Source organism: Heterocephalus glaber, unplaced genomic scaffold (assembly GCF_053883595.1).
Source record: "Heterocephalus glaber isolate CG9 unplaced genomic scaffold, H.glaber_assembly_v1.0 deba00000122, whole genome shotgun sequence".
Lineage (NCBI taxonomy): Eukaryota > Metazoa > Chordata > Mammalia > Rodentia > Bathyergidae > Heterocephalus > Heterocephalus glaber.
Window position 1 is genome coordinate 37612269 of NW_028258138.1, and position 25188 is coordinate 37637456.

The 25188-nt window shown below is 31.2% G+C and overlaps 1 protein-coding gene across 4 annotated transcripts in view; it reads left to right on the forward strand.

Annotated features, from left to right (window-relative positions):
* The window catches only part of Cadm2 (cell adhesion molecule 2), a 1033997-nt gene that overhangs the window by 98173 nt on the left and 910636 nt on the right, over positions 1 to 25188 (forward strand). The gene's annotated exons all lie outside the window — the stretch shown is intronic.

Genomic DNA, 25188 nt, shown 5'->3' on the forward strand with positions numbered 1-25188 from the left:
ATCGTGCATTCTTCTATTCATGTGCAGGGAAGCTAGGCCACAGAGTTGTGTAATTCTTTTTGGCCATTTACACAAAGAAATTATTTGCTTAGCAATCAACTTCATTTATTCATTCTACAGAATGTGATACAAAACTTTGATACATATTTGGTACATACAAAAATATCACAATTTACCTTTAATAATAGCATTCATATTCTAAAGCTATAAAAACTATTTATCATGTACCTACTCCAGGGCCATGCAGTTTTCTAGGGGACAGGCAAATAAGGGGTAAAAATGATCAACCATTTTTTACTTTCTCCAGGTTCACTTGAATATATATGACTGTGAGCGTGAAACTAAACTATACACTAAACAAGTAATTGAGCAATTGAACACGAGAAAATGCTACCAATTTTTTTAAGTAAGAGACAGAAAAATTGGCAGGCTACTGTAGACTGAGTAATCTGAGAATTGAGCTCTGAAGAAGTGCTTTTGATATACTCATTGAATGACAGGCAGATTGTCACTGTTCCTGAGTTTAGGTAGTAGAGTTATCTGTGGGAGAATGTCAAAAAAAATTTTTTTAGCATTCTATTGCTAATTGACTGTAGCAGTTGTTTTCAAAGGTGGCTAATCCCTGAATCAGAACTAATGGTTGCCCACAATACATGATTGAGCCATAGAATCTGTATTTTTAAAAAAATTCTGAAACTTAGATAAGTCAGTCATTCCACGGGGACCACTTGGCGTTCAAGCCACTGAATGATATTTTGGCTTTAGGATACGGCATTACCATGTTTTTCATCCTCATCTCCTTTGTAGAGTAACCCACCTAGCACACACACAATAGTGATGTACATATGTTGATACATAATTATCATCCCCAGGCTACAGATTACTCTTCTAGTTGAAATGTCATCTCAGCAAAAACTCTGTTCTCCTCCCTGCTGTCACCTCTCCCTTTATTTTACCACCTCACTTTTCCTGGCGAACCTTCATTGACTTTTGAAAGACCAGTTAATTTTAAACTTTTATGATGTTATACATGGCAACAAAAATTTCATTCTTTTATGCTCACCTAGTATTTTATCATAAGATTTATTCCCTAACATATTAATTCAGATGTTTGTTTAAAGTAAGGTTAGGTAAATTTTGTAGCGAACAAAGGTAAAGGCCACAGAGATTTGCTCTGGTCTGACTAGACATTAGCAAACTCAAAGTTTCAAAAAATTGAAGTGACTGCTAGTACAATAAGGTTATTTGTTTAGCTAACTAAAATTTGTGATATACTTTAATCATAACTATATTTAATTTATTCTTAATAGTTTGTGCCCATCTACTTCATTAACAGTGCCGAGAGAACAACCAATGCACTGATACTAAATAATTTAAAAAGGAGCCAGGCATAGTAGTACATGTCTATTATCCCAACTTCCTAGCTACTCAAGAGGCTGAAGCTGGAGGATGGCAAATTCCAGTCCACCCTGAGCAACATAGCAAGACCATGTCTCAAAACAATAAATAGGGCTTGGGCAGTTCCATAGTAGAGCACATGACAAGCATGTGAGAGGTCCTAGATTTAATAATTAGTATTGAAAACAACAGCAACCAATAAAAAAGAGAGCAAGAGAGAAAGAATAATTTGTTTTCTTAAATAACTAAATAAACGTATTTATTTATTTTTCAGAGGGTTAAACCTTTTCACTGAGCTTCATTCCCAGCCCTTTTAAAATATCTTATTTTGTGATAGAGTTCTGAAAATATGCTAAGTACCCAGGCTGGGCTCAAGTGTGGGATCCTCCTGGCTCAGCTTCCCAGGGTACTGGAATTATAGGCATACACTGCCAGGCCTGGCTAAATGATTAGAAATCTACATCATTTATTTTTCAACTGAACCAAACATCTCCTTGATATTTTATTGAAATTTAAAAGGCCCTAAGAAATTTCTTATACTCACTTATTTTCCTTAGATTGAAATGTTGAATATTTTTCTCTACCATAACTGTAGATATTTTTGTATCACTTGTCTCCAAGGTAACGGCCCTATAATTTATATTTGATTATCACTAGATTATTTTGCTCCAATGGCTGGTGAACAGGGTCTTACAATCCCTTCTGAAAATCAAGCTCAGATGTACTCTATTGTTGCAGCCCAGCCAAATCAAATATGGTTATTGTATTTGAAAACTATTGATAGCTAATTACTGCTTTTCGGAGGAATCACCTATAGACATGTTCTGTAGACTTTCTTCATCTAATTTTACCTTGAGGTAAATTATTATTTTGATAATTAACCATTGCATTGTTAAGACATCTCACACTTCTTCATTGCTTACCATATTTTCTCTCAGTCTTGAGATTTCTCAGTGCTATAGGGAAATATCTTTTTAGCTCTCATACTGCTATATTAATATTATTTATATATTTATTACAATATCATACATCATTCATTCTATCTAGAAGAGTATCTAAATACACTTAACAAAATTTTGGCATAAAATGTTCTAATTGTTTTTAATGAGTACACTAGCTAACATATGCTGTTAAATTTTATAGCTGAATTTTTGCAATATTAAATATTTTATACAAGTGTCACTACTTTTAGAAAAGTGCAATAAATATTAGTGATGCCACCTAAAATTATTTAGAAACAAGGTGCATTTAATTAAATGTGTGAGTGTGTGTTTTGTGTGTTCGTTAGATGTTCTGGGAGAGATGCATTCTTAAGACATGAATACTTTTCACTGGAGAAAAAATTATTGGCGTTTGCATATAATGTGAATGAAGCATTAGCTTCTTAATCTTTCTTAATCTAGTCATATAGTAAGATATTTAATGGGAAGTTATTTCATTTATGCCTGGAAGTTTATAGAATATATTCATACTTTTCTGCTTTTATGAACAAACATAAAGAGAGGGAGTCCCTTAACAGTGTTTCCCAGAGAAATGGGAACAGTGTGGCATTTGGCAGTACTGTGGGCCCTTTAATTTATTTTAAGTAGCTATTGTTACCACAATAGAAGCATCACTAGTGCCCAGTCACTTGAGAGTCTTCTGTCTTTTGTTTTCCTCTGCAAACTTGTCATTGGCTCTCCATTTTCATTTACGATCTCCTTCAGGTATTTGTACCAATAATTATTTTCCATCTAGGGAAACCAGTTTTTGCATTGTGGACAGAATAAGTTTAAGCTGCCTTTTACGTTTGAAATAGTTATTTATGGCTCCTTTCCATAGCAATTCATTTACTATAATAATTTTGAATAATATAGAAGTAAATAAAATAATTAGTCAGAATTAGGCACTATTTATTTAATTATTTTACCATTAAATAACCTTTTAATAATTGTGCGTTGTCTGCATTTTGTATATTTGTTTCTTTGCTTCTTTGTTTATTCTTAAGAGTGAGGAGAGTTGATTCAGTTCAGCCCATTCAAAAGAAAAAAAAATCATGGATGCTCAAAGAAATGAAATATATTCTTTTTTCCCTGGATATTATTGTTAAATCATATATTAAATAATTGTTTTCCTGACTTAATATCACACAGGATTACAGTATAATTTTCCTCTCAGTTGACTAATGGAGAAATTATAGTGGAATATCTATTTACATATTGCCTAATTCTCTAAACAAAAATTGGCAGTCCATCACTCTGAAATCTGTCCATCATTCCATGTGTACATCTCATATCTGACTATCATTTCTCCCCAACCAAGGCTCAGGAAATGCACAGCACTGAAGCTGAAGGAAGTGGGAGAGGGTAACAAAAAGGCTATGTTCGAGACACATAAACCAGAGACTTTATGAGGTGTAAAATCACCCATATTCTATTACAGATTCCAAATGTTAAGTTAGACCTGGGTGTGGAAATTTAACCTGGGAAAGACAAAGTAGGACTTAGAACATTTAGGAAATAATATTTAATTACACTGGCATAATCAGGTAACACACTGAAGCTAATGTTCACCAACACTTCCTCAGGCACTAAATGTTCTCAGGCATAATTTGGCACACAAATCTTGCTACAATGGAAGCTCAGGAAACATTGTACAAGTGCTCAGAGTAAAGTTATCTTCTCAAAATTATTTAAAATGTTTGAGAACACCTATAAGATACATACTGCAAGTTGTTTGCTTTTTTTATTTGGGGGAGATTTTTATTTTTGTGACTAGCATTTGGTGAAAGATCTTTTCGTATAGAAGCATTAATTTATATACCACATCATTTTCTGAAGATTGTTCTACGGTAATGAATTAGTCACTTTCATGTAAGCTGGACTCAAGCCAGTGATTTGGAGTAATAGAATCTTTGTCTCATCAATCTCATGAACCATTTAGTCCTCATTTCAAGAGTAGTTTTAAGCCTATTTCTAAATGTGTATTCTATTTTTATATTATGCCAATCAAATATGCTCTCAAAGGAAAGCTGAGTGAATGGTTCAATTATGGCCGATGATGCCTTTTCCTCTATTTCAGAACCAGTGATTCTAAATTACTGTGGGCAAAACTTGGATATTCCCTGTGGGGCAGAACAATAGAAGAGATAGTGTAGATTTTGAATTCAGTATTTTTGTTTTAATCCTTATTCCCTTGACTATCCTTACAAAGTTGTATTATTCATTTCTGACTTCCCTACACTTGCAGAACATTGAATTTGTTTTATTTGTCCATTTAAAAAGATTCTATCTGCCAAAATATTAACATTATTTGCCAAGAAGCACACAGTTTTGTACAATATACATGTATAATTATTAAAAATTATAATACATTAAATGAGAATATTCAATTTGAATTTTTTTGTACAAGAGGCAAGACACCCTTTTAAGCATAAGTTAAACATGAGTTGTTTTCTTTGTAAACTTTTTATTTTCGGTACCAGGGATCAAACTCAGAACCTCGTGTTGGCAAGGCAGGCACGGCAGCACTGAGCTAAATCCTCAGCTCCTCTTTATAGACTATTTTAAGCTCTTTAGTAAGGATCAAAATTTTCCTTTGATGAGAATTTTGTTTGTTTGTTTTTTGAGACATGATCTGGCTATGTAGTTCAGGCATCAAACTTGTGACCATCCTCCTGCCTCTGTTTCCTGAGTGCTAGGAATATAGGAGTGGTGATAGTTTTTAAGAAAGAGCTGGAAAATCAATTTTGAATTAGAATATTTTTACTTTTAATTATCATTACTATTTGCAATTTCCCTATGTTTTCTGTACGTATCTGGGAGCTACTATATATCAAAGCAATAGACAGCAATAATGGCTTTGATGAATTATCTCTCTGTAAAATTGTAGGACTAAAAATATTTATGCATTGACTTTCCATAGGGAGTTTTCTCAAAGATCAAACTTTTTTTTTTTTTTGATTGAGTATGTCCAAGTAAGTTGATGTGATTCTCCTTAACTTGGTGATAGTTGCTGTAACCTGGCCTGTATGTTCCTATTTGTTACAGGACTTCATTTTGTGTCAACTTTCTTTGACACATTTAATAATTTCATACTTCTCTCGATATTCTCATATAATCACATCACTGTTTTCTGTTCAGTTCACCTCCTAAATTATTTTCAATATGAAAAAATTTTTCCTAAAACTATTTTATCACATACGTCTCATAAATTCTTGAAACTGACATTTTACTGTAATGTTTTATTATACACACTACCTGATTTTATCCACTGGCACTCTTTTTCTCTTCTCCCAGCTGAGCAATGGCCTTTATCACAAAATGTGGTGATTATGTGGGCTAAAACTACTCATTTTCAACATATGCTTAAATGGTTAAATATGAAACATGAAGAAACTAGAGAAAATCAGAGTGAAATTCACTATTCATTTAACAGAAATTTAAAATTATTTTATGTAAATATTAAATTCTGTTCCTTTTAATTTGCCCAGAACCACTTGTTTAAAATATTAAATAAGAAAATTAATTTCATGTTGTTACTTTTTAAGGAATTAAAAGAAAAAATAAATTTTAGATTACTGTTGTAATTTGTTTTCAGATAAAATTTTACTTCTATATTAGTAAAAAGATACTACACTATAGTCTGAACTATAAAACAAATGAAATAAAATTAAGTGAAAGATATGTACTACTTTCTGTAATTGAAAGTAATAATTACAATCACCTATATTTAGAAAGGAAATATAATTTAATTCATAAAGCTTTGTATTTGATGTACAAGCTATCACATCATAAATGCTTTTTAAAATCGATTACAACTCTCTTTGGATTCTTGGACTGAACAAGGATGCATCTGATAATGTGGCATTCTTACTCTTAATTTAATACTTTCCTGTAGTTATCTTTTATGAGTATTCAGAAAAAAAATGTTTTGTTTTTGATGGCCTCTGAAATTTGTGATAGCATCATAGTATGAGAATGAATAGCCTGGCCTAATCCTCCACTTAAAAATCTGGCCTTCAACAACCTACTTAAGAGCTCTGTGTTTCATTGTGAAATGTAAAATAGACTCAAAAAGTTACGATTTTTAAATATTTTCATGATACTTAAAATGCCACGTACAGTTACTACTACAGAGCAAATTCTCTATATGGAATGTTAAATGAGTGGCAAAACATATTAAACACTTTTTAAAGCTTTTGCTTATGATAGCTTTTCTTATGTATTGATGATTTTTTAAAATGAAGTATTTATGGCAGGATGAGGGAGCTCAAGGGAAAGATCAAAGCAAGGAAGGGGAGTGGAAGGAGGGAGGAAGGGAAAGAGAAGGAAGAAAGGAAGAGAAGAAGAAGGGAGGGAAGAAGGAAGGAAGAAGAAGAGAGAGAATAGGAGGGGGAAATTTAGAGAAGAGATGTGCCTCACTACAAATTTTCATGATGGACAGGTATGCTATTTTCTGTGTGTCTTACTAATGTCATAGAGTCAGTTTTGGCAGTGATAAAGAGACCGCACAATCTAAGTTACCAGTAGTGCCTTCCAATTTTATCCTGTCAATATCACAAATGCTATTAACATTCTATATTCTTTTACTATGTGTGATCTCAAGGATCATCATAATATTTTCCATAGATTACTTTATAGGTAGTCTTGAATTTCTTTCACTGTGGTGAATATGAATCATTTTGACACTGCATTTTAAGAACTTTAAATGATGAGAGTGAGTATTTTAAAAAGGAGGAGGGGTGATTATGCCAAAACAAGCAAAATAATTTTGAAGCTAAAAATTAAGTCTAAATTATCATAAGTTTAACTAAAAATAAAAGCAAGAGAATCCAATTTGAGTTTGTTAGGTATTGTGAATATTTTTGAAAGATGCTAATCAATCAATATTGTGTATATTTTTGAAAGTTGCTATACAGTCATTTTTGTGAGCAAAGACAAGTTTAGTTAGAAACATTTCCTGTCAGTGATGTTTTCTGTTTGTTTGTTTTAACTGCCATAGTCAGATGGGTCAGGATTATATTTTATTCTTCATAATAACAATATTATGTAAATATATAAATAAAGTGATATACTAATACAGTAATCAAGTTATACTTTATAGCATCAATTTCCAACCAAAAATCATACTTTAATAATATATTCAATAGTGATAATCTTTCACTTTTTATTATCTTCAAAGAATTGTAAATAATTATTTTGAAAAATAAAATATACTTTTTCATGTATTATGAAGAAATGATATTAAATGTAAATCCATCATTATACAGCTGTCAGAAAGATTTTCCCCCGATAGCTAAACAACTTATAACACCAAACTGATGTGTCTTTGAAAGATTAATCTATTTTATGTCTTTTAGTTTGCAAATATCTTCCATTTATTAAATATTCCCTGATGAGATATTATTGCTTTTACCATCCAATCTTCTATTTTAAAAACCCAACTTCACAGGTATTAGGAGGGATCTAAGTGAAGAATAAGCCAAGTGAAAGGCTGTTCAATTAGTGTGTAAAACCTTTTTAAGTGCCGTTTCAAAAAGTCAGACTATGTACTTGCTAGAACATAGAAGAGGTCATGTGTCAATGAATTACCCATAATGATTTAATTCATTCATTTTATAGATTTCATTTTCAACTCTTCTATTGATGCACAATGGATTTATGCATTTGACTACCATTAACACTAATGGAATCTTTGGCCATAAAACTAAGAAATGTTTAGAAGAAATAGTCTCTTTCCCAATCTGTTAACTATCTACTTCTTTTCCTTTCTGTACTTATGTAAAAATTTGAGTTTAGGTAAAATTTTTAAAATTTCATGATAAGGAAAATTTAATTATTAACAGAGTTACTTTGGAATATTTCCTTTATCATTAAAATCTAAGAGCAATTTTCATACAGAGATATTTTTGTTTGTGTTTCGCAGATGTGAATTTGGTGTTATTTTTTCATGTTTTTATTGAATGATTGCAGGGTGTTTGCACTTGGCATTTGATAAGTGTTCTATTGTATAAATAATATTAAGGTTAAAAGCTTTCCCTTCCTTGTATTAAAACATTTTAAAATGTGTTTTCCATTTTTAGAGTATATTTTGACTCTAACCTCTTGATCTTGATGTGATTCTAGTGCAGACAGCATTTGAGATGGTGATGGCAATTTTTCTCAATTTCCCTGATACACTGATTGCAAAATGTGTGGCCATTTATTTAAAGTCTATAATGTGGAAATGATGATCAAGTGTGAAAGAACTGGTGTAGCCAATATTTGAGACAATGAATAGGGAACTTTGGTGGTAAAGAACTACTTTATTGAGCAATATGGGTGCAAACCATGTAACAATTAACCTAATGTAAGGGAACATAAAGCATAATTTGAAAGAATAGAAGATTGGCAAGCCTGGGAATAATATAAACAATAAAATACACACATTTCTACAGTATTCCAGATACAGGAGAGATTATTCAAGCAGGAAAGATAAAGTAAATTTCATTGAAGAGATGTTGTAGGACATTTTAATACTTGTATCTGTGTTACGTTTACTGAATATTCCCACTGTTTTGTTTTTGTTTTACTATCGTTTTTACTTTGTACTAAATGTAAGATTATATATAATTTCAGGAGTGAAAAGTGGAACAAATTTCTGACATATAGCTAAAATTACCTTTCATGTACATATATTCATATATACATTATAATGCATACACATGTGTACACACACACACACATATATACATAGATATTATGTGCCTTAATTATAATTTGTTTTTGAAGTATTAACTATGCATTGGGGACTAATAAAATGATATGTTTAATTTTCTCTTAAACAACAGTTAATAAATGATTCCTTGGATGGAAAATAGAGAACAAATGATGATTGACTAATAAAACATTTATTTAAAAATTCTTGTTATAAAGCTATTCATTAATTGACATTAAAAAATAATTTTACTGATGCATGACGATAAGGCTAAAGGATTAAAATGTTCCTGGTTTATGATGGTTTGACTTAATCACTTTGTTACTTTACAATAGTGTGAAAACAATAGGCATTCAGTAGTAATCACAGTGGAAATTTTGAATTTTGATCATTTCTCAAACTAGCAGTCCTTTCTTAAGGTGTTGGGTAGTAGGAGAAAGCAGCAGGTGGCAGAAGCTACTGTGTAACCCCCTTCCACTGGGGTTAATGATCAATATTCTGCAATGCGCCATGTAGGTAAGCATCATGAATAGTAGTTTAGATTATTAAATACTTTCTAGAAACATTATATTTTTGACTTACAGTATTTTAAATTTACCATGGGGGTATTAGGAACATATCCAAAAGTCAAGGAACATCTTTGCTAAAAGTCTTTCATCCATCTTCTCTTCATAGGTAGCCAAGGGGCACCAAAAAATTTCAAAGACTATGGTAGTTATTCTCTAGGCAATTGCATATTAGTTGTTTGCTTGCAGTTTTTTTGTTTGTTTCTTTGCTTCAGGTTCTATTTCTTTTAGTTCACTAAATTTTTAACACATTGGTATTTATTATGAAACAACATTAGATGGGTTACGTTTAAGATTGAACTATCATTACTTAGTCAAGTGTGGCTTGTCCTTATACATAAAGTACACTTAAAACCAGGAATGAATCTTACCAAAACTAGTAATTATTTCTTGAGGAAACAAATGTCACATTAGAGTACAGTGAGTTAGTTGTGTCAAAATCCAATTCAACTTTTGAATTAAAATTTATTAAATTTTAGGGAGCTAATTACATACCAGCCTTACTTTTCCACATACCCTGATAGATAACAACATAATCATTTTAAAATATAGGTTCATATAAAACCTGTTGAAATTTACTTTAATTGCCATGATAATAGTTGAAATAACTCTCTAGGAAGACAGAATATATTTTTTAATTGGGGTACATAGAAAAAAATGTTTTAGAAGGAATTCCATGTTTTATGTCTTCAAAAAATATTAAAGTAATAACTGAAGACTCAGTAATTTTGCTGATGTTTTCAATATGTTACTTTATTTAATCATTCTGCACATTTTCTGGTCATATTCTATGATTTTCCTCCCCACATAACTAAAAAGAAAATTAAGAAACTACAAAATTAAATGACATGTTTATATTTGTGATGCAGCCAGTATTTTAGCTTAAGAATTTTGATTATATTACTATGAACCATCAAATTACCAAAGTAATTATAGAAGTAGATGTTAATTTTGGCAACAACTTTACTTGTTATGTTTTACTGAAGATGCCATGATCAAATCACTTTAGAAGAATGAAGAAATATTTTCCTCTTTTGGTATGTCTGAAGATTTCTCATAATTATGAGATCTTTGCCTGCAGGTTATTCAGTATATCTGGTCTAGGTCAAAAGTAATTAAAATTATTGCCATGGGTTTAGTGATCACCAGTTGACATTTGTTTGAAATATTTCTGTATTATGAAAAATTTCATTTGCTGGAAATTCATACTGGAAAGACTAGCTAAAGATGTAGAAGGAGAGATAATTATAATAGAGTGCTTTCTTTTTCTCCTTATTTCCGTAAATTATCTTTGGAGATCAGTATTTTTTCTAGCTGTCTTGTTTTCTCACATAGCCCTACCATAACTGTTACAATGAGGTACCAATGTGTTTAGGGTTTGTCATCTTATATGTGCAGTATTGCTTTAATAATTACAGGTAATTCATCTGGAGATAAGGATGAATATTCTTTTGAATTCAAACTATATAATGAATATGTCCATTGATCTATTTAATAAGTAAACATTACATGGTTATTATACCTTTTTCTTTTTTCTTTTTGGTACCGGGGATTGAACTCGGGTCCTTGTGGTTGCACAGCAGACGGCAAAACCACTGAGCTAAATCCCTGGGCCGGTTATTATACCTTTAATGTTCATTCCCAGATTGCTAATATAAAATGATCTGGTAATTTACTATTAAAATATATGTTCATTTTAAATTTAAGATATTTAAAAATGTATTTCTGGGTGTAGGAGTTCAGCTCAATTGTAAATCACTTTCCTAGCATGCTTGAAGCCATGGGTTTGATCTCGAGCACTGATAAGTAAACAGACAAACAATCAAATACATTTTTACATGTAACTGAATGAGATTGCAGTTGACCCTTCATATCCATGGGTTCCGCATTCACAGATTCAAACATCTGGGGATAAGAGATATTTGAAAACCATATTGTATCTATACTAAACCAGGGAAGAGGGAGAGCATGGAGAGTAGGGCATGGAAAAGGAGGTATGACATGTTAGGATGTGTACCAACTCCCCACAAAGAACGGAGTCACACTGTACTGCAAAGATGTTCTAATAACATAACGAAGGCAAACAATGTTTTTCTTGTCATTATACCTTACTGCAATAAAATAATTATTTACATAGAAGTTATGTTTCTATAAATAATATAGATATTTTAATGTTTACAGGAAGATATTACTTACATACAAATTGCCTCATTATGTAGGAGGGATTAAATCAGATTTTGGTATACATAGATCTCATTGAACTACCCTCCTAGGATTGAATATTTATGTTTTACTCAATTTTGACATAAAATCATGTAGAGGGCAAAAAACCTTTTTGGTCAGTTGCTACGATGCAGTTTTGTTAATTTAAAGAAAATCTTATCTAATAGTTAATAGTAAATAATTTAGTATATTTAAAGTTAATAATAAGCAAAATTACATTTGAAATATACTGTAGTAAAAGTCCATTAAGCTGTTTAACATTATATGTTCTGTTTCTCACTGTTCACTGTTGTATAGAATTAAAATCTTGTCACTATATATGATGCATGGGAACTTTACGAAGAAAAATAAAGTAAACTGAATTTACAACTTTTTGCTCCATTGAAAAGTTTTCAATATTTAATTTTTAATGCAGATTTATATGCATTAAATTGTATATGGGATATGTTTGGAAACATGATTCAAAAAAAACACTGTCAGTGTGCTTCATGAGAGAAAGTCATCTAGCAAGGGATAAATGCCCAGTAGCTATCTTCTAAGCACTTTTTTAGTTCTTTGTGCAACTATCTTTCTTTAAATGATTCTATTTTTTAAAAGTTGTCTTGCAGGAAAGGAAAGAACAGAAAATCCATATTTAATAGTCCCTCCACTTCCTTAGAAAACAAATCATATTGAACTATATGGGATTAATACAAATCAAGTGTTCCTGCTGCAGCTAGAAAGTTGTGTTTGTGATTTGAGATCACCCACAAGCCTTTCAGAGCTAAAATCAAAGCAAATATGTTCAATTTCAGATTAACAGAACATTGTATGAATTAAATTTATATACAGTTATATACAAAGCCAAGGTAGGGATGCTTTTATAGCATTGCATCATCAATGTAAAGGTTTACTGGCATCACCGAAACAAAGAGCAATCACATACAGATACCTTATCTGCAAAAAGCCCAGAAGCTGTCTTCGAATTTTACTTTCATATACAAAAGCCCAATACATAAATGTTCTCTAAAATGCTCAATGTTTTTTGTTTTTTTTTGCTGCTGCTGTTGTTGTTCTAAAATGAGCCTTTTGCCATCTATTAGAGGAGGACATAGCCATGTTCCTCCTTGGGCATGTTCAAGTGTCTGCAGGTCATCACCTATTGCTACTTGAAACCTTATGTTTTTCATTCCTGTCAAAGGATTTTTCTCATTTTTATTGCTGTCATAAAGCTTTAAAAATAAACTTACCTAGGTCTGTACTTCTACAGTATCTAACATAACACAGGAATGTTAACAATGTATTTTTGCATTATTATAGTAATAATCATTCATACAAAAAGAGAATGTTTTAAGTGGTCTGATTTTACCACAATAGATTTCCTAGTGGTTAAATTATATTACTGATACTGAGAAAATGCAGTGATCCCAAATAGGTTTAGTTTAAATTAGATTTTAGGAGTAATTTAATTTTTATTATCCCAAACAAATTCTCCCTTACTGATAATTAATCTTTTGTAAATCTAGCTATTCCATGAAATATAAATTTATATGAAAACATCTATAATTTAGTAATTTAATGAAATGAAACAACTTTAATGCACCTATTATACAATTTTATGTGCAATAGACAGTCACATAAAAAGGCTAAGTAATTTTGGGTATTGTCTTTCCTGGGTAGGGATAAATCTTATATTTGTATGAACTTCTTCACATTAAATTGTGAATTGTACATGGTCATATAGCTAGATATATTGATCAAGGTCAAATTTTTTCATTTCCTTAATTGTAGAATAACTACTTCTGTAAATATTTGTTATATTTTTATTTCTAGGGTTATTAAAAAGAGATATTTTACATATGTTCATTGTTAAAAATAAGACAATGGCAATAAAGATGAAAATTAGAGGAATGTTGTACTGGTTATAAAAAATCAGAAGACAATTCTGACTGCAATACAATCATTATTGAAAGGGAATATAATTTCAGTATCTTTAGCTCTATTTCCATCCATTTTTGTTTTAATACCAAAATAATGGAATATATAGAAATAGCTTGAAGAATACAGTACTACTACCACCTTTAATTAAATCTTTGAATTTTACTTATATTTACTTTTTAAAACCTTATTTTTCTAAGTAGTAAACTTCTAGTGAAGGTATAAACCATGAACTCAAAATAACCATCACTGTTATAATAAAAGCTATTCAGACTGTGAACTTGAGAAGGAAGAACTGTGAAGAATATACAAACTAATTTTTCACTCTTTGAAACATTGCCGGAAAACAGAAACAGAAAAATATAAAATTTGTGGTAATTATATCAATAGAAGAAGCAAGCAAGAAAAAATTTAATATCTCAAGCAAATATTTTAATGGTTTTTTGGTGTAATCTTGGATGGCTTTTTAAATGCAAGAAAATAAAATGTGAAATCAAGTGCATCAATTCACTTGGTAATTGCACTTTCTCATGCCTTAATCTGCTCTAAAGCTGCTCAGACCATTTTGACAATCTTATACAAGGACAGGAAGCTGGCTAGCTTTAGGAATTTCATTGCATGCTTCTCAACTCCCATTTTTATGTGAAGATTTCACTGTAGAGTCACTTTAGCAGACCATAGATTCATGCTTGGTCAAAACTCTAGCAAATACATATCTTTTCTGTTTAGCTGATCTGTCAGAGTGATTTAAGTGCTAAAAGAAGAGTAAAATTCAAGAAAAGTAGAATAATAACTTACATTAGGCTCTTCCAAGGATATTATATAAATTGTCATAGATATCAGAAAGATAATTGGAGAGACTAACAGTGTAAGTTCATAATTATCAGTAGCAATGTCAAAATAATAATTTTAATCTCACCTCTGGTTCCTTTTTCAGTGTCATATTTTTAAGATAGTATAGACTACCATTTGGACTCTTCATGTTCATGAAACATATGAAAAAAGCTTTTATATATATTTGGATATTACATAATTGTCAGATGACATCTGATTTGTTCACTTAAGTAAACCTAGATTTTATTATATTTCTTTTTCAGATTTTTTCTTAACAATAAAATAACAAAATTATATTGATTATTTAATTTACCATTACAAAATATTATCTTCAGAATATTATTTTTTAATTTAGATTTTATATTATCCTTATAGAAAAAGTAAATATAAAAACCTCAGATGTGTCATATATGTAAGCCAAGAAAATAGAAATGTTTTTTAATAATGAGGGAAAGTTGAAAATGTCTGAATTTGAGTCTGAATCAAAAGCCACACTTGTGAGATATACTGTTGTAATTCTGCTCATCTCAAATACATTATAGAATATTTGCTTTCTTTCTTCTTCCAAAATTACAATCCAGCCTGCACATGGTGTTGCAAACCTATAATCCCAGTGCTCCAGAAAACTGAGTTAGGAGGATCTCATGTTCACATCTAGCCTAGGTAATTTAGCAGTTTAGTACAAGTCTGTCTCAAAATAAAAACTATGAAGGTCCTGGGTTTAATTCCTAGTATAGCCCTACTTCCTCTCCCACCTGCAAAAAATTATAGTCCAGGGCTTGGGTTATATCTCAGTATTAGAATGCTTGGGTAGTATTCCTAAGGTCTTGAGTTTGATCATCAACAATGCAAATGATTATATATGAAAATATTCATAATATTAATTGGATTGCATTTTATTTGTGTTTATTACTTTTTATCTAGCCATTACCTTTCTGTTAAGTTTGTTTCTGTTGTGTCAGTCAGATAGGATTGAAGTCAGCCACAACATGGCCATGGACAAATTTCAGAACTCCCCTGGGTCTAGGTTCTTTATGTCAAAAATTAAAGTCATTCGTATGTATAACACTGTTCACAATGTGGATATCACCTGGTAAGGACATGGTATATGTAAAGTCCTGTATTTATGACATCACTTTGAATTTTTGAACTACTTGAAACCAGTCATTGTTTATACCAGGCACTACATTTGGCCTAGCTATTTCAAAGAAAAAAAAGATATTTTTTTTTCTGTTTTTCTGAATAACTATTTTCTACAGTGAAAACAGGATTGCAAAGTGACTCTTTCAGATTTAATTATCTCAATGGTTCCCTTTGCACTTGGGCAGTTAAGTATGGCCCCCATGGGGCACAATGGACAGTTCTGTGCCTGGGCTTTCTCCAGTTCCTCCACACCCTCAGTCCAGTTGCTCCACTCCATGGGACAGGAAGAGGCAGTGCTCTCCTCTGTGATTATAAAGCTAACACATGGGATGATTACATCAGAAGGGATGTTTTCCATTATTTTAAAAAGAGGTAGGGTTAAATACACGGCAACAATAATCTGGTTTCCATTTATATCATTAGTGTTTGTCAGCCTGATGCAGAAGGGTTGTGAATGATTCATGAGAACATCACACAAAAACATTCATAAATATCACCTCGTTCTTCATCACAAACATTGCTGAGATTTTATTGGAATATATAGAGATTCCATATTTAGTAGAGGAAGAAGAGAGAACTAAAAAAGTTAAAGTCTTTACTCAACTCGCCCTAGTTAGTAAAAGAAAAAAATTCAGAACACAACCAGATTTTTGTATGTGTTGGATATTTATCTCGTGTTTATATATACATTGGAACTATGTTCCTCTCTTGAGACTCCATTGCAGAGGAGGAGCATTGTAAGGTAGAAACAGGAAAAATGGTACTGTTCAACAGATTTACATGTTATTTGCTTAGGATCTTATTAAATATCATGCTGTGAATTTCTGCAAGATAGATTAAACTGCTTGTACAGTTTCCAGAAGGTTTGTGAGATTCTTATTTGTACTCCAGTGCACAAGTCATATTATTTTGTAATACATGGACATAATGCAGCTTCTTATGAAGGACAAAGTCATTTCACAGTTCTAAAGGCCATGTTCTTTCTTTAGAACCATGACTACCGATTGAAAAATTCAAAGCCTTTTGCTCTTCATAGTTATTTTTTTCTTTCAGTTAATGGCATAAGTCATTGAACTTTTCTGAAATACAACATAATTTGTGACCCTTGTGACACAGAAGTAAGTTGATAACTAGGTGTCTGGATGCTTGAATATGTAACAATGCAGGAGTTACTTGTAGGTGTAGACTTTAGGTGCATGGGTTGGAATCTTTCTGAGGGTAATATTTTAGTAGAAGCCTAAACAAGATTACAGCACATTACTAGTAATCTGAGAAACAATATATGAAAGAAGAAAGACATAATTGATTATGAAGAATTTTGTAGCAATGTTGACAGCAAACAGAAAGCTTTTTCCGACCTTCTCTAAAACTCAGGTTAACTATTCAATGGAATCCAACTGTGTATAGTCTAAATAATTTTTTAAAAATTTGTTTGCACAAAATTTTCCAATTTTCGGTTTTTGTGTTTAAAATATAATTTTATAACTTTAACAATGCTATATTTGGTATATTTATTATATATATGGTCGTGTATATAAATCATATATGACATATAAATCTCTTATTAAAGACATTATATATGTATACATGTAATCTCTGCCTTCCAAATATTTAAGTTTTCAGACATATGAAATATAAGTGTTAATACTTAATCTTGATGAGGCCTGAAATGGTAGAAAGAGTGAAATTATTATTGCAGGTCAAAATTATATTGGCCATAATATGAAAAGGTGAATCGCAATTTTTCTTTTCTTTCTGGCTTCAAGGAATCTCTGATTCAACTTACAAAAAGTATAACATTAATAATAAATTTATTATATGTAACCATCCTTACTTTTTCCTTTCCCTTCTCTTAGCTAAACTTGGGTAAATGCTATAGATACTATTTTCTTTTAAAACTCTATAGGGGCTGTAGGCATTATGTACATGTACCTACTCCCCAAGATGATTTTAAACTGAATGTATTGAAAACATGTACTAATAAAAAAAATTAATGCTATCTTCTCCTTTCGATACATGATCTTGAAAATAAAGAGATCAAATCCTTAACAGAGAAAGTTATTAATCAACTGCTCTGTTTTTTTTTTTTTTTTCCTCTTGAAGATCCAATTAAAATCCTACTCTAGAAACCCCTAGCACTAGCACGGGCCCTATGGTATACAATTTTGGGGAAAGTCAAAACCAAAAGTAAGAAAATAATCAGCATGTTTTACTCTACTGAAAATTTTCTTGTATTTTTTTTCACTTTTCCCCTTGCTTTTTTTGACCTTATATATTATGCCTAAAGTATTGAGCGAGCAAAAGACACATAAATGCAAACTTCCAAAGATTTATGTGCTTCAGCATCATAGAATGGCACAACATGTGTCCTGTAGAAACAGAGAATAATGTTAACATTAAATATAAGTTCTTATGAAAAGAAATAGCCCATTAAAAATAAACCTATCATGATCGATCGTATTTCTGCCGACCTTAAATACTTTTCCTGATATACTGACTATAGCTATTAGCATGCAATGAAATACCCAATTATTATATGCCCTGCTGTTTTCAACTCTTACAAATTGTCAGTTCTCAGCCTTGAAATAAGCTGTGTAATGTGAAAGGCATCACTCTTTCTGTGAATGATCTGCTGAGCTGTGATGCTTTCTGACTTCCTTACGCTTTTCTTCTGTTACAAGTGAATGCTAATAGCATGATTCACGCTTTTGGTTTTAAACCATTTATACCGAAAAAGAATTCTTTGAACTCTCTCTTTATCTATACCAGAGTTTATTTCTTTTTTATTTTCCCCTTAGAATACGTAAAATGCTTACACTAACATTTGCCTTTAGCCAAAGTAAAATTTTGTTTTCATTTGAAAGGATGTCACATCATATGTCACATTGAGACATATGAATAACACTTAATTTTATTATCCTTCGGTATCCTACTATCTCTTTAAATAATTTGTTTGGAAAAGAGCAAAAGAACTTCAGGGTAGAAATCTACTAAACCTGTGCTGTTCAATACAGTAGCCAGTAGCCACATGAGAAATTCAGTTGTACTTAGTCCAGATTGAGAATTTGAAGACTTAACATGAAATATAGAATGTAAAACATCTCATTCATAACTTTTTAAAATGATTGCATGGTATTCCAATAAATTTCAAAAAGTAAGTTCATCTTTTTAATTTTTAAAACGTGGCTACTAAAAAATTTAAAATTATGTTTGTGGTTTGCATTCTATTTTAATTTAAAAAGCCCTGTTTTGGCAGATGGATTAATATATGGCATATCTTTGGTGCATCTTTCAATATTACATTTATCTTGCATTTAAAAAACATAATTCTGCTTATTCTGTTGGTAATTAATGATGAGTTAGCCTTAGAATAATTTCCAGCTATTTGAAAACACGCATTTTCTCAGCTTTATTAGGTTTATTTAACACATAAAGCTGCTTCCTTTTATGGTGTAAAAACAATATTTTCATGTATGTGTACACCACCAAATGATTAAATTGTGATATCTATCACCTACCTGCTTTATTTTTTTTGATGGTGAGAATGTTTAAGATAAATTTGCTCAGTAATTTTCAGATATACATTACATTAACTATAGTCACCATACTGTATAACAGATCTGCAGAACTTATATATTTTACCTGAAAATTGTACCTTTTGATCAATATATCCCATTTCCCTCCACCTCCTATGCCTGGTAACTATTCTAACTCTGTGAGTTTGATTATTATATGCTTCACACATAACAGGTTATGCAGTGTTAGCTTTTCTGTATCAGAGTTATTTCATTTAATCTAATGTCCTCCAGATTGATCTATGAGATCATAAAGACAGGCCTTACCTCTTTTGTAAGGCTAAATGATATCCTATAGTGTGTATATATCTCTATTTCTATTGATTATCTGTGCATCACACTTTTTCTTTAGCCATCCATTCTTTGGTGTTCAATTACATTAAATACATTTATATTATTTTAAGACATTTAGAAAACTTTTAGGGGGATGATTACTGATAGTATAGGAAAGATATGACTTTGCTACATACCATTTTTCAGTTAGCTTTCCTTTAAAATTCTCCATTTCTTTTCTCCCATTAATTATTTCATCTTTCTTTTTGGTTTTCAGGACTCTCCATATCCATACATCATTGTATGGTCTTAAAAAGTCTACACAAGACAGGCATAGTTTTGTATCAAAAAAGGATCCCTGGGCATATTTATTATTACAGAAATTAATTTCCCAAACTGCACCATCCTATCCTCTATCTCTCTTTTTATCAGTGTGCCTATGAACAGCATGTAACAATCACCAGGAAAGATTTATGGAAAATAGTTTCATTTACTAGTGTCAGAGTGTTGCTGGTAATTGGAAGCAAGAATTACAATGGCACATTATTACAATAATAACACAGACCAGACGCTACTTATTTCATAATTATTGTTTGTTTGTTCGTCTGTTTTTGAGACAAAGTCTTGCAAAGTAGCCCATGCTAGCTTTGAACTTGTGATCCCACTATTTCTGCTTTCTGGGTGCTGCCATGTGCTTGAAACCACACCTGGCTGGCTGTTACTTTTGAGAAAGAATCACAGAAGTGTCCATTACAAGCATTTTTCTGCTTTCTATAGTGAGTACTAAGGAAGAATCTATACTATGTAACTAATTTTATGAAAATTTTAAAGTAAAATAAATTCCAGCATAGTAACAAGTATAAAATTAAGAGATATTAGACATTTCTCTTAGAAATTATCAAGATTAGACTTTCTATCTCAAAAGTAGCTCACTGAAAAAAAGTAATCTAAGTGGCTTTTTATGTTTTATTTTTCTCTGTTAGGCAAAATATATTCTATACTTCCATGAAGACTAAGGTCAGAGTCTAAAGGAAGACTTCCTTTGAATTATTTTGGTTTTCAGGACTCTCCATATCCATTCGTCCTTGTGTGGTCTTAAAAAGTCTATACAGCCATTCACTCCTTGAGATTAATTCCGTGATGCTCCCTGCCTCTGCACCGGCTTTGTATAATTGGAAAAGAGGACTAGCCATTTGCCTTCTAGTGTAGGACATTAGATGGTATTTATTTTTAAATAAAATAGGCATTTATTTCCTATGACAAAATAGTAATACATAAAAGGGTAAACAATTAAAAATATGTTGAAGCTACAATTTACCAGGGCATGCTCAGAGGCAGATCTTTATTAGCACTTTATATCTGGCCTAGTTATTTGCTTTTATGGCAAATTTGAGTCTTCATTTCAAGACTCTGTAAATGTGTATCCAACTTTCTTAGATTCACGAAAGTGCAAAATGTTGCAAACCAAGGGAGGACTTCAGTTAAAGGGGAAAAAAGAGTTTTATGGTTTGTACAATTAAAATATAAAGATAAAATTGGAATTCCAGAGCAATTTCTTGAGGAAAGAATCAGAAAGGTCAAAAACTTCTGATGACAGTGGAAAAAGGTAATCCTTTTTGTAAGATCTAAAAGATGGTTCTTGTGTCCATGAATCTCAGTTAACACAAAGGTCAGTGAGTAATTTACTGACTCTTTCAAGTGTTTTAGCCACATAATGCTAGATATCCACATGCTTGAGATATTTTTAGAGATGGTATAGGATAGGAAAAAATTCTGATTAATTATAGATTCTTTCCATGTGGATAATTCTGAGTATCATGTAAGTAAATCTTATGTAACAGGTATGCAAGTCATTTCAAACAAAGAAAAATATTCTGCCTCAATTTTCTTTTTTTTTTCTTTTTTCTTTCTTTCTTTATTTTTGGTACTGGGGATCGAACTCGGGTCCTTGCACTTGCACAGCAGGCGGCGAAACCACTGAGCTAAATTCCGGCCCCTGCCTCAATTTTTTAAAAAAGATACTTGACGAGTCTGTTCAATTTAGTTAATTCTCTCATATCACCAATACACATAGACTATAGAGATGAAAATGAAATTTTTTTGCAAAATTCAATTCATTTTGAATTGTTTACTACATAGAATTCTTTTTAAAAATAAATTGTGCAAGGTTGTCTTCTTACAAGTATTACTCCAACCCATAGCAATTTGTAGTATTTTTGATGAATTACTTCATATCTCCCTGTGAATTTCAAAGTTTTCAGTTCTTTTTTTTTAATATTTGTTCAGTGCACATACCTTGATGATAAAATGATTTACTATTTTCAAAGGAAATATTCTATATCTCTCCATTATATAAACACTTTATATACTATATATCCTATAAGAAAGCCAAGCAAAAATAGCAGCTAATCAATCTCTACATTTTCCCCCAAATTTACTTACTACTTTCTACATGATTCTGCTATAATTTTGTTATATAATTTTATTTACTGTCAGTGCCTATTTGTGCAAACTGTCTCTTATTCCTTTTTAAATGTTCAGTGTACACCATTGTGCTAAAGAAATATTTTTCATTGAATGATGATTATTTGGTAATATAATAGAAGTCTAAGGACCAAATAGATGAATGGAATTTTCTGTCTACTCCTGAATGAAGCTCTTGTCACCTAGTATTCTATTCTGACAGTTTTGTCTATAAATTCTATATACTTTTTCAATTTGATTAATTCTGCTTGCTGCTCCAACTGCTGAATTCATATTGGTTGCTGCCAGTTTTCTTAGACAGAAAGTAATGGCCCACATCCTAAAACCAGCTGAGACATGTGTCTAAGGAAAGGATACCTTTAGAAAGCTTTAAATATAAAAACCTTTAGAATACCAATAGTATAAATTTCAGAACTGTGGGAAAACACCTACTGTTTTGATGTGATACATTATTAAACATACTGTTTATAATAAGCAAAATTAAAAAGCATGCACAGCTTTCAAGAATATGGAAATTTACTTTTTTACTGTTAATAGTTTTTCTACCATCATTTATTTGTATTGGCACATATGAAAATACTCTCCAAATCAGAAGAGTAAGAACAAAATAATTGGTTCTTATTTCTGACAACAGGTTCAAATCAACAGGAAAGAAAAAAAAGGCGGGGGGGGGTTGTGATTATACCTAAAACTCACATGGTCAGAATCAAGATATGTTAAGAAGGCATAGAATGCATTATTTTAAACATTAAGACATGCTAATTTGATTTAAAATTTCCTTTAAAAAGAATGATGCCACTGCATTGCACTATAGTTAAGTATTTATAAAGAGATAAGTCACAGATAATTATTCTCTGCATTGACAGTTTCACGATTAGGATATATTTTAATTGGTACTCTCAAATAGCGTTGAATGTGTGCTTGCATAGCATCTTAATCCCAAAGTCATGATCATTAGATATATTTAGTAAGCACGGGAGTAGTGTAAAACAGTGAGGGAAACCTACTATGAGGTGGAAATTTGTTGTGGAGTTTAAATAATGATTTATAATACAAAGGTCTGAACTGTATGAAACATCAGTCTCAAAACTCAATAATTTGTGTATAATTACATTTAATAATTATTCATTGAAGATTGAATTAGCCATATTTGAGCAGTCTGCTGCCTAATCTGACTGGTTGATCTTGTGGAGACTGTCTATATTCTGATGAAATCTGATAATGAAGAACCCGATAATTTGAAGATGTGGTTAGTTCCCAAAGCATGACTTTCCATGTTGAGTAAAAGTTTTAGCTGGATGTGATGGTGAGTGGCTGTAATCCCAGCACTTAAGAACAAGGGCAGGGGGGATCATGAGTTCAAGGCCAGTTTGGGATACATAGTGAGACACTGTTATAATAATAATAAAGAAAGAATTTTCAGTGAAATTTGGCATCAAACTGTCTCCTCCAGAAATTAAACGCCAGTCTTAATTCTCTGGAAAATCACCCCATTTTTCTCTCTTGAATGTATTGCAATAGAACTACAATGAAGTAATTTGAGCATTTAAAAACTTGTACAATGGCTCATTCCTCACATCTAAGTCATTTAAATTCTTTCCTCAGTGCCTGTTTTCCACCAGATTGTGTCCAAGTTTAGTTATTTAGTCCAAAAGTTTGACTGAACTTTTGATTCACATAAATAATTTTCAATAAATATAATTAAATTTGTATTAGCAGATTAGACCAGGTCAGAGAGATTTCTTTTTCAGTTATTAGCAAATAACATTTCAGGTCTAAGGTTTGAAAAGTATTTTTGCCCTTTAACTAGAACATTTTTTTGGTCTTAATTAGAGTACATCTATTTACTTTTGGGCTTACAGACTGTCTGTACTGAAAACAAGATTTGGGTTTGAAATTCTAATCCCCCGAAGAAAACAGAGTAAAATAGGACAGCATGAGATGTTCTTGCACACAGTTCTTTTCTGTTTGTGCTGTTTATCTTCATATATTGAAAATGATCCCTTTTCTGTATTGAAATGTGGATGTGCCAAATAAATTGAATTTCTCTTTCATTCCACATCTCTGTTGGCTGGGACTAGAAGTTTCTCTAGATTTCCATGTAACTGTTTACCAGTGCATTTTTGTCTTCTGAAATAGATCCATATTGCTAAATGTTAATATTTTGTCATTCCTTTATTTCTAAAAAGTTTTCATACTTATATTGAGATGATATTTAATTGGAATAAAAGAGGGACTTTAACTAGTGGGTTTAGATACAAAATAAAACTGTGGGTGAGTGTCACCAGCAGCTGATTAATCTGAGGTTTTTCTTAAAATGTAGATTCCAGGGATATAACTCAGACATAACTAAAGTACAGCTCTGTTAACTCTACAGGTTATTCCTATACATATTAAATTTTTTTCCTGTTCAAAGCCGATTATAGCTTTTGCTGCAGCCACTCAGTTATAGCTAATGAGTTTGAGGAAAATATTTAAATATCAACTCAAAGAATTTAATGTGTCTTTTTATCCTAGAAAACTTGTGGTAATTGAGTAAATAGTAGGATATGTGAGCAGACTGTATTTAATATTTATTAGATGTGAATAATATTTGCTCTTTTAGCTTGATAAAGTAACCACATCTAAATCATGCAAATAATATGCCTTGTGCTTCAAATCATTTTTGTGTTTTGGCAATTGGTAGAAGTTGGACAGATAGAGTAACATATAAGAAAACGATCCTTAAATTTGTGTAAGTTCTTGTATGGAACCTATAACAAAGACATTTCTCCTCAATGCAATTTCGAGAAGCAGATTTCCTGATTTCTTCTGTATAAGAAGACAAGCCAATTTATATAACTTATTGGAAATGCATACATAAAAATGTAAATCATTATCCAGGTTTGAGTGACCTTATTTGTAGAACAGTGGACCAAGAAAAATCCATTATTTTTAGTCATCTATTAATTAAGTCTAGATAATTATTTTGCAGATTCTCCTGTTTAATATTAAATTATATCAATTCTCCTACTGAATTAACAAAAAGAAACCCAGACAATTTTCTCTACTGCGGTGTTTCTTTCATTCTTATTAAGGTCTTATGATTTTGAATGTTT